The 10,901-nt window shown below is 49.8% G+C and overlaps 1 protein-coding gene across 11 annotated transcripts in view; it reads left to right on the forward strand.

The window, feature by feature from the left end:
• The window catches only part of Tmco4 (transmembrane and coiled-coil domains 4), an 83,022-nt gene that overhangs the window by 25,238 nt on the left and 46,883 nt on the right, over positions 1-10,901 (forward strand). The window lies entirely within an intron of this gene.

The raw sequence follows: 10,901 nt of genomic DNA on the forward strand, positions 1-10,901 counted from the left end.
GGAAGGGCAGTCCACCCTGGGCTGGGAAAGTTTAGGGTAGAAGATGGGCTGTGCCAGCCATACCCCATAACAGGTAGGCACGGAGAAGTGAAGTGCAGGGAGAACCTGGCAGGAAGCTCTGCTTTGATCTGCTAAATAGGCACCTTAGCCATTTGCCCTGGGTTTGAGACCTAACTACGCTGGCTTATGGTTTCAAGGTGAGATCTATCCTGGAGGGGACAGCATGGTGACCAAAAGTTTTTCTGGCTGTAGTGCGAGGAGCAAGGTCACATGTCACCTGCAGTCAGGAAGCAGGGGAAGATGTTCACTCAGCTCTAGCTGGCTTCTTCTCTCTCCCTTTATGCAGACTTGGTCCCCAGGCCTTGAGGTGCGACTGCTCCGTCAGGGTTGCTCTTCCCTCCTCAGTTACAGCTTGCCCGAAACAGCCTCACTGATTGCAAACCTAGTCAGACTGACAGAGAAGTTGAACTGTCACACACTAGGGAAGTCACTGGGCCTCCCAATGTGGACCACAAAAGTAGCTTTGTACTTTCTCATGTGACTCCTTGGTAAATACCTCCCAACTCCTGGGAAGGCTTCCAGGAGGTCAAGCTTAGGACCAGGCACTTAGCAAAGTCCTGATGAATGAGTTCAGGAGTTAGATCTGCTGATTTTTTTTTTTTTTTTTTTTTTTTTTTTTTTATGGAGGGAGGCAGCTCAGGGACATGTCATCTGCCAATGTTACTCTGTGAGTGGCAGGGCCCCATTCTGCCCATGTCAGTTTCCTGGGGCTCCTGTTAGCCTCCCCACTTCTCTGTGTTCTCTGTGAAGCCCAGAGTCTGAAATGCAGACAGCAGGATGGTGCTCCCTCTGGAGGCTCTCACGGGATCCTTCGTGTCTCTTATGTTTCTGCATGTTCTCAGAGCACCTTGGCCTGGGTTGTAATCCCTTTCTGGCCTTCCTAAGGATCTTGCCTTCTCCCTCACCTCCGCTCTGTGAATCTCTTGGAAGGTCATCTCATCAGGATAACCTCATCTTGAAAGTTTTAATTTGATATCTGAAAAAGTGTTTTTTCTGACATAAAGGAAGTAGATACATCTAAACGGGGGGGGGGGGGCAGCGGGGAACATGCTGTTCAACCCGCTAAGCTGCCCTAGCTGCCTCAGATGGCACCTGCTGCCCCATAGCTGCTGTCCACCGCCTTCTGCCAACTCATAGGTAATGCCTATTCCTTAATATGAATTCCGAGCTTTTAGTCCCTAAACCTCGGGTGCTTATTCTATTAACTAGTAAAAAAGGGGGAACACTTGATGAAGAAATCCCAGGCTAGATGATTAGCGCCGGGCAAGGTGGCACATGCCTTTAATTCATAGAATTTGGGAGGCAGTCCCCTTTGGATCTGGAGTCAAGGCCATCCTGGGCTATTTGAGACACAGCCAAAAACAACAACAAAACAAAACAAACCACAAACACCTGAGAAAGCGCATTGGTGCTTTTTTGGTGACCCTTTTATACAAGGTGATGTTTGGAGACCCTTGAATATCAGGGGGCCAGGTCTTCCTCAGGTCACACATGGGCTGTGAAGTCTGCCTGTTTGTGTGTGCTCACTAAGAAGGGCTTGTGTGGTGTGGTCACTACCCAACAGGATGACAGAGCCTGTGGGTTACCCGTCATGAACAATGCTGCTTGCAAGAAAAGTGTATTCTGGCCGGGCAGTGGTGGCACATGCCTTTAAACCCAGCACTTGGGAGGCAGAGGCAGGCGGATTTCTGAGTTTGAGGCCAGCCTGGTCTACAGAGTGAGTTCCAAGACAGCCAGGGCTACACAGAGAAACCCTGTCTCGAAAAACCAAAACAAAAAAAGAAAAAGAAAGAAAGAAAAGTGTATTCTGTGTTGCTAGAAAAGATCTCCAAGCCTGTTCCTCCTAGTGTGACTACAGACTAGCAGCGCCGCCAGCATCAGCACCACCACCACCAGCATCCCCATCCCAGAGCTTTGCTGGAAATTTGGAGTCTTGACCTCAGCAGGCTCACAATGTCATCAATAATGGTCTTTGATCCCGGAAAACTACTCCAGGATATTGTTAGTCCTTTATTTATTTTTTCAGTTGTGGGAGGGGCATACTACATGGTATGCATATATTGTCAGTTGTGGGAGGGGCATGCTACAGGGCATTCATATATTGTGTGTACATGTGAAGGTCAGATGACCACCTCAGGTATCGTCAACTTTCATCTTGTTTGGGACAGGAACCCTTTGTTACTTCCTGTGTCATTCACCAGGCTAGCCAGCCTACCAGCTTCCAGAGATTCTCCTCCCCACCCCCCATTTCACCTTAGCGTCCAGCTTTACTTGTGTTCAGGGGATTCAAACTTAGGATGTCATGCTTGCACAGTGAACATTTTACCCAGTGAGTGAATTCCCCAGCTCTGGGTCCTTCTCTTAAACTGTGTTGTGCTATGCCAGAAAGCCTGAGACCAGGTAACTCACAGAGAACAAAGATCAATTTCTTGAAGTTCTGAAGGACCAGGTCCAATATCAAGGGACCTGTGCCTGGCAAGAGCCTTTGTGTTGAAGTGTCCTGAGGCAGAAAACATAAGAGTGAGAGAGGGCAGGAAAGAGAGAGAGAGAAAGCAGGATGGGGCTGGGACCCACTCTAGCTGTGTCAGCCTTAATTTCTTCTGGCTTAATCTACTTTTAAAGGTCCCCCACGTAACACACAGGCATTAGGACGAAGTTCCCAACTTGCTTTCGATGTGTGTATTTACCCCAGAGCTGACAGTATAATCTCAGCAACAAGGGAGACAACTCGTGTTGGGTGCACACTCTGTACCAAGCATGGATCTAGGGGTTCACACAGCCACCTGACTCCCCTGCCCCCAGTGAAGCACTTCAGACACTTGCCTCAGTTTGCAGACCTGAGACTCACCCATCCAGGTCGATTTCGATTATTTCATTTCACCAGAAAAGACCAAAGCCAAGAAAGGGAAGGGGGCCTTCTTGGAGAAGCACAGCTCAGAGCCAACACCAGGTCTCCGGCCTCTTGGGCCACAGCTTTCTCCTGTTGCCTCTCCATGGGGTAGAAGGACCTGACTTGGCCTTGCTCCTTCATCTGCCTCAGTTCCCTTTCTCACCAGGAAGCTGTGTAACTACTCCTCATTTCACCAGTAAACCTCAGACCATCACGAGCACATGTGGGCACCAACGTATACCACCATGCTGTGAGCAACCTTGACGCAGGCTCTTACAGGATCATTGTGTGGGTTTAAAATTACTTCCTTCTCTCTTAGGAGACTTTAACTTTTTTTTGGCTGTAGTGTCTCAACCAGTACTGCCTTTTGTGTTGGTATTAAGAAAACCCACCACTTACCAAGCACCCTTACTAAGGTGGGTGGATGGATGGATAGATGGATGGATGGGTGGGTGGGTGGGTGACTGAGTAGATAGATGGAGGAATGAAAGCCGGTAGGTAGGCAGAATATTACATATGTATGTATATATGGGTGGATGGGTGGATGGATTGGTGGATAGATTGGTGGATGGATTGGTGGATAGATTGGTGGATGGATGGGTGGACGGATAGGTGGATGGGTGGATAGGTGGATGGATGGATGGTGGATGGATGGATGGATGGATGGGATGGTAGATGGATGGGTGGGTGGATGGAAGGGTAGGTGGATGGATAGATGGATGGATAGATGATGTATGAATGATGCATAGATGGATGGTGGGTGGATGATTGATTAATAGATGGATAGATGGTGAATGGGAAGAAAGAGAGAGAACAGAGGAAGGCTCAGAATGATAGGCAGATAGTCTTTCTTCAGAAAACAAACCTAAATCCAAGTTGGGCAGTCCTTTTGAGCATCCTTTTCCACCAGAGAGAGGCTGGCTGGGGTTGCCCAGCAGGGAGGCTGGATTGCTTCCTGTGTTGGGCAGGATGAGCACCCATGCAATGGGCCCAGGAAGTCACCATGGAAGGCCACATTTCTCAGAACTTCTTGGAAGATTGACCATTATTGACAGTCTGGGGATGGTAGTTTCAAAGCAATCCCATATTGGCAACTGGATGGGCTGCCAATCATTTCCTTTATGCTGTGGCAACCCACGAACAATTTGCCCACACAACTGTAAAAACCAGCCGTGCAGTACATGTAAATCACCCTGAGCTGGCAGCTCTCACACAGCTGGCTCTGTGGAGGTCTGGGGCAGAGGATCCTCTGTGGAAGGGCATCCTCCCTGCTGTGGGATGTCAGGCAGCCTCCCTATCCTCCACACATTGTACATCAATAGCCCATCTCATGGGACAATGAACAGTGTCTTCAGAGCTGGAGAGATAGCTCAGTCAGCCAAGTGCTTACTGTTTGTCTTAGTCAGGGTTTCTGTTCCTGCACAAACATCATGACCAAGAAGCAAGTTGGGAGGAAAGGGTTTATTCAGTTTACTTCCACATTGCTGTTCATAACCAGAGGAAGTCAGGACTGGAACTCAAGCTGGTCAGGAAGCAGGAGCTGATGCAGAGGCCATGGAGGGATGTTTCTTACTGGCTTGCTTCTCTGACTTGCTCAGCCTGCTCTCTTATAGAACCCAAGACTTCCAGCCCAGGGATGGCACCACCCACAAGGGGCCCTACCCCCTTGATCACTAATTGAGAAAATGCCCCACAGCTGGACCTCATGGAGGCACTTCCCCAGCTGAAGCTCCCTTCTCAGTGATAACTCCAGCCTGTGTCAAGTTGACACACAAAACCAGCCAGTACACTGTACAAACGTGAGGCTGAGTTCAGATCCCCAGCTCCCATGGAAGCCAAGCAGCAATCCTCTATAAGTCTGGCAGCCAGCCTAGCTGAGCCAATGAGCTTTAGGTCCAGTGAGAGGACCACTGAGGAAGACAGCCTAGGCCGACCTCTGACCTCATACGTGTGCTCCTGTATCTGCCCCCACACAAATATCAGTGCAAAATCAAATTGTCGCTATCACAGGTGAGACTTGTTTATTTGCTCTCAGTAATCCTTAGAAGTCATTCAGGCTGCTCTTTGGGCCCTTTATATAGATTGTGAGTTATTGCGTAGTATGTAACCTCATAGTGATGTGTGTGTGTGTGTGTGTGTGTGTGTGTGTGTGTGTGTGTGTGTGTGTGTGTGTGTGTGAGTGAGTGTTGTTATCCCCACTTACAGGGAAGAAAACAAGGCCACAGAAGTAAAACCGGCAGGCTGGGGTTGTATTTCAAAGTCCCATCGAAGGCAGCATGAACTTCTGTGTGAACTCTTAATCAGAGCCAGGGCAGCTGAACCCCAAGTTTTGCCCTATGCACTTTGTGACTCTTATGGATCCCCTGCCGATCAATACAAAGCCAGGGTCCCAGGCACGTGCATGCACATGAGCCAAAGCAGTGCGTGCTTTACACTCGACTCTACCTCCTGGGAAGTCTTCCTGGAGGGATTGCACCCCTAATCATCAGAGCTCTGTGGAATGAGGCTAGTCTGGCAGAAATGTCCCTCCTGTGACCCAATTGCTGAGTTCCCTGCCCGTGTCCTTGATATTGATGCTATTGATGATTAATTTTGCAGCATCCAGCAAATAAGCTCTGAACTGCTGCTGTGAGCACTGGCCTGGCTCTGGGCTCTGGGCACAGTTCCTAGAGTAGAACTCGCCCAGTGCCTGCTGGATGCCTGGCTCCCAGCTCAGGGCTTCCCTTCCAAGTACTCTCTTAGGAGACAGACGCAATGACTGTCCCCATGTTACAAGAGAGGACAATACGGCACAGTGGATATGATAACCTGTCTGCCGCCACATAACTGGAAGCCGGGTGGTGGGTTCTAATCCCGAAGCGTCACCCACAACCCACTCCAACCTGCTGTGCGGACTCCAGGCCTGAGTGAAATAGGCTTGTGTGCAGCCACGTGGCTGGCATTGCCTGAGGAGACAGCACTGGAGGCAGCCTCTGAAGTAGATCTCTGTGCCCTCTGCCCTGACCACAGGCAATCCACAAATGGGGCTGAAGTATAATGTGGCTTCTCTTTCATTGATTTCTCATTAGAGTAAGAACGGGGATAAATAAGAAATGTCCCTGGAAATTCACAATCAGGGATGCTGGCGAACAGGGAGTTAGCAGTGCAATGGGCAGGCCAACAGGTACATCAGTGTGGCCTGTGAGGGCTGCCCCCAGATACTGTGAGGAAGAGGTTTAAAGGACGCAGCGCTTGCAGAACAGCAGGCAGCTCCCAGCCTTGCTCCCAGCCCCAGCTCAGAGGGCAGCTGTTGCCATGACGTATGAGAGAATACGCATTTGCACCTCGGTCTTCACAGAACCATCTTACAAGTGGCAAGATGAGCATGTCATCATGGAGAGTAATTTTAGGGACAGCCCGGCACTGCAGGAGTGTAATCCAGCACTCAACATGCGTTCAGGGGTTGAGGTGGGTGGGGACCGAGAATGTGAGACCAGCCTGGGCTATCCGGAAGACTTCACCTTTAAACAAGACAAAACAGGGCAATGCTAAGTGCCTTTGTGGCGTTCATGCGTCTAGTGCTGGCTGGACTCACAGCATCCTCCTGTCACAGCTCAGCAGTGCCAGATTTAAAGCATTCTTGAGGCTGTCATAGAGCACTTGCCTAGCATGCCCAAGACCCTGAGGCCATCCTGGTGTACCTGCACACACAGACACACACATCACAGTTGGGTTTCAAGAGCATGGGCCACTTCTCTACCAAGTTGCTAAGAGTCCTGGACAAGTGACCATTCCAGTGCTGTTCTCTTTGACATGATGGTGTGAGCAGCCATGGCTGCCTCCTCGGGAAGCTGAGCGGGTTTGTGAAAGCAGGGTAGAGCAGTGTAGTTTAGAGTGTGGCCGAGTTGGTAGTGGAGAGCTGAAACTTCTGGATTAGTGTGGTTACGAATCATAGGTTAGTTGGTTGGGTTTTCTTTCCATTTATTTAGTGGGGATGGAGTGCGGCACCTGTATGAAGGGCAGGGAACAACTTGTGGGAGTCGGTTCCTCCTTCCACCATGTGTGTTCTGAGGATCGAATTCAGATTGTTATGCTGGCGGTGAGCACCTGTATCTACTAAACCATCTCATTTGCCACAAATCATAGGATTTTTCTGCCAGAAGGGAGCAACAAATTCATCCAGACTAACCCTCCATAGTTTGGGTCTCTCCCAACACTGGGCCACCTCCCCATTCCTCCAGAAAGTCCTCCCATGCAGGTTACAAACCTCTCTTTGTTTCAAGCAGGGCCGGACAGTTAGGGATGCACAGTGGGTTTGGAATTTGTATTCTAGAAGGGGAGATAGATAGTAAAAAAGTAGGCAACCAAACTACCTACATATTGATTTTTATTGGTTTGTTTGAAACAAGGTAGCAGGATGATCCTCCTGCCTCTACCTCCGAAGTGCTGGGACTGCAGACATGCACCACCATGCTTGGTTTATGCAGTGCCAGGGTTTTGTGTATGCTAGGCAAGCACTCTACCCACTGAGCTACCTCCCCAGCTCCAAAACTGCCCCATCTAAACGGTGATCAGTAGGAATTGTTGCTGCCAAGACAACAGAGGTGGTGGGGTGACATCCCCAAGGAGGTAACCTCTGAGAAGGACTGAGCTAAGCATGAACCTCAGAGAGAGTATTCTAAGCACTGGCAGAGACTGGCTCATAATAAGAGTTTTGGGGGAGAATCTTAGCAAGTTAGCCTCTCTGCTCCCCACACCCCCCTGGCTTCAGGAGTTCCTGAAAACAGATATCTCATGGAGAGATGACGTAGGTCTTTTGTACCATGTGGGGCTGTGGACACAGCAGAGAACCTAGTAGGCCAGGAGGACTGTGGTCTGTCAGTGAGTGCACCTACTAAGCACAGGCATGAAGAGACGGCCAGGAGCAGGCCAAGAGCTCTGCCTGTTGGAAAACAGAATGGCTGAGGCTGGGCGGCCCTCAGTGAGGAGCCAATGTCCTTTCCAAGGAGTTGACGTTTTAAGTTGAAGCTTGACGAGTGGACGTGGGCCCGCCCAGCAGCACACTAGCCAAGGGACTTTCAGACAGCAAGCATGCAAGTGTGAAGGCTCTGAGGTCAGCCTGTATCTAGCCTGTAGCAGAGACAGGCCTTAGAGGATGCAAGGGAGGATGTCTGGAGGGGCTTGGGAATGGAGATGCCATGGCGGGCCTTGGCCAGATGTGTTGGTTTTATTCTAAAGACATCGGGAGCTGTCTGGGTTTTAAGCTGAGCTGGAAAATGATCTGACAGAAGGTTTTAATGGATCTCTCTGGCTATCATGGGGTCAACAGAGTGCGTAAAGCCAGAATGAAAGAGGAGGGACTGGCAGGGTAGCAGAAGATCAGAGAACAGTGGTCACACCCATGCCAGGTGGTAGCAACAGAGCAGGTGGGGCAAAGGGCTCAAACCAAGCTAAGAAACGGTGCCCTTCTCAGGAGAAGCAGCTCTGGTCTTAGCTGATGGCCTGTATTTGGGCTGGGAGAGGAAGACTCCAGCGCAGTGGTTCTCAGACTTCCTAATGCTGCAGCCCTTGAATACTGCTCCTCATGGTGTGGGAACCCCCAATCATAAAGTTATCTTTGTCGCTACTTCATAACTGTAATCTTGCTACTGGTATGCATCGTAATGTAAATATCTGTGCTTTCCAGTGATCTTAACTAACTCCTGTGAGAGGATCGTTTGATCTCCCGATGATCCACCCACAGGTTGGAAACCACTGCCTTAGACCAATGCTTAGGATCTTGGCCTGAGTCTCAAAGTGGATGAATGGCTGGGCCACTTCAATTACAAGTGAATTGACCATCTGGTAAGCTGGCAGGAAAGCCACTCCAAAATATCTAAGATAGCCTAGGACTCAGGACCCACCCTTCTGCCTCAGACAGAAGCTCTGCTCCCAGGCCAATAATAGCCCAGCTCCCACAGTCTATGAAATGACCCTTTCCAAAGGCTACAGGAAGGAGCCTTGTGCCTGATCCTACCCCTGAATATTAATCACCCATGCACGTGGCAGCCTGAATCACTGCAGCCTTGACCTTGGAGTATTATTACCAGCTAATTACAATTGCCACCCATTAATCACTGTGGCAACCCCTTCGAGTCACAAGTTTTTCTTCAAAGAAAAAGGAGTGCCTTTGTCTTCGTTAACCCAGTGACTCCCAAGATGAGACTATGCACGTCTGTCTCTGGGCACGTAGGCAGCTCCCATCATAACACAAGTGTCTGCCAGCTCCGAAGACCCCTTCCCCCTCAACCCCCACCAGTTAAGGCAAGAACTGATTTGTATGTGTGCACGTGTGTACGTTCTGTCATGTGTGTGCTGCTGAGGATGGCCAGCTCTGCCACACAAACATGTCCCTAGCCAGGAATTCTCATCCGTGCCATGTTCCTCCAACAACACAGATGGGCAGCAGGAACTGAGAATGGCATCTCAACTTGTGTCTCCAGGGGTCCATGAGACTCCAGAGCAAATGAATGCCAAGTCCTGTAACATTCTCTCTGCCAAAAAATTAAAAAAAAATAAAATATCTGATTTTAAGCTCTTACGCTGCACCCCATTGAAGGCAGGTGCTAGGATGGGACATTAGGAGAGTCAGCTTGTCGTCTAGTCTGACATAGGCAAGCCAGTCACTCAGAGGAATGCCGAAAGAGGCAGCACGCAGGGCCACGGGCCCCAGCACAGGGTGTGAGCTGAAGAGAGTCCAGATATAAAGTGTTGGCTGAGCCTCATCTCCGGGGGAAAATAAATGTTCAAAGCTTGATAGAATCTGGGCCCCTCAGAGGTATTGTCCCTCAGTTCTGTGGGTGCCTGACTTTGCTGTCCATGGGGCAAGAGGACCTTGGAGCTGTGTCCAGGTGAGGCATCTTGAGATGGGAAGGTGGTTCTAGACCATCTGGATGGGCTGCTGAAGTCCCAGGGTCCCTGGAGGAGGGAGAAAGGAGACCCAGTAAGAAGCAGAGGTTGGGACTAGAGAGATGGCTCAGTGGGTAAGAGCACTGACTGCTCTTCCAGAGGTCCTGAGTTCAATTCCCAGCAACCACATGGTGGCTCACAACCATCTGTAATGAGATCTGATGCCCTCTTCGGGTGTGTCTGAAGACAGCAACAATATGTGTGTGTGTGTGTGTGTGTGTGTGAAGAAGGAGGAGGAGGAGGAGGAGGAGAGATTGGAGTCATGCAGCCAAGACTGTGGGCAGCCTCTAGAACCTGGGAAAGGAGTTGGCTATGGCAGTTAAAATGAAGTAGAATGATTGGAAGTTCAAAGCTGGCTTGGACTACTTAGTGAGTTCGAGGCCAGCCTGAGATACATATCAAATCCTTCTATGCAGACAGGAGCAGGTGTGTGTATGAGAACCTGGTGACTGGGAGATAGCAGTCTCTAAAGTGCTTGCCATATAAGACTGAGGACTTGACTTCGGTCAGTCCCCAGCATTCATGTAAAAGCCATGCTCAGTGGCACTGACTTGCGATCCCAGCACTGAGGAGGCAGGAACAGGAACATCGCTGGAACCTGAGGGTCAGACTAGGCAAACTGGCAAGATTCAGGTTAGAGACCCTGTCTCAAAAGACAAGACAGAAATGGATGGAGGGAAACCTGTTGACCTGTGGCCTATACACACACACACACACACACACACACACACACACACACACACACGCACGCACGAGTGCACAAAGACATATGAGCAGACATACAAACACATACAATTATTTTGAAAAAAGATTATGCCCTGCAGTTTATTGTAGCAATAAAGGCACACGAGTAGAGCTTGGCATTCTGAAGCCCTGCTCTGGGCTACTGATATTTGTTATCTAAGAATCAGAGGATGAAGCTGGACCATGGTGGTGCATGCCTTTAATCCCAGAAGCAGCCAGATCTCCCAATTTGAGTGAGGCTAGCCTGCTCTATAGAGTTCCAGGACAGTCAGGGCTAAGC

The sequence above is a fragment of the Mastomys coucha genome, unplaced genomic scaffold, assembly GCF_008632895.1.
Source record: "Mastomys coucha isolate ucsf_1 unplaced genomic scaffold, UCSF_Mcou_1 pScaffold18, whole genome shotgun sequence".
In the NCBI taxonomy this organism is placed as follows: Eukaryota; Metazoa; Chordata; class Mammalia; order Rodentia; family Muridae; genus Mastomys; species Mastomys coucha.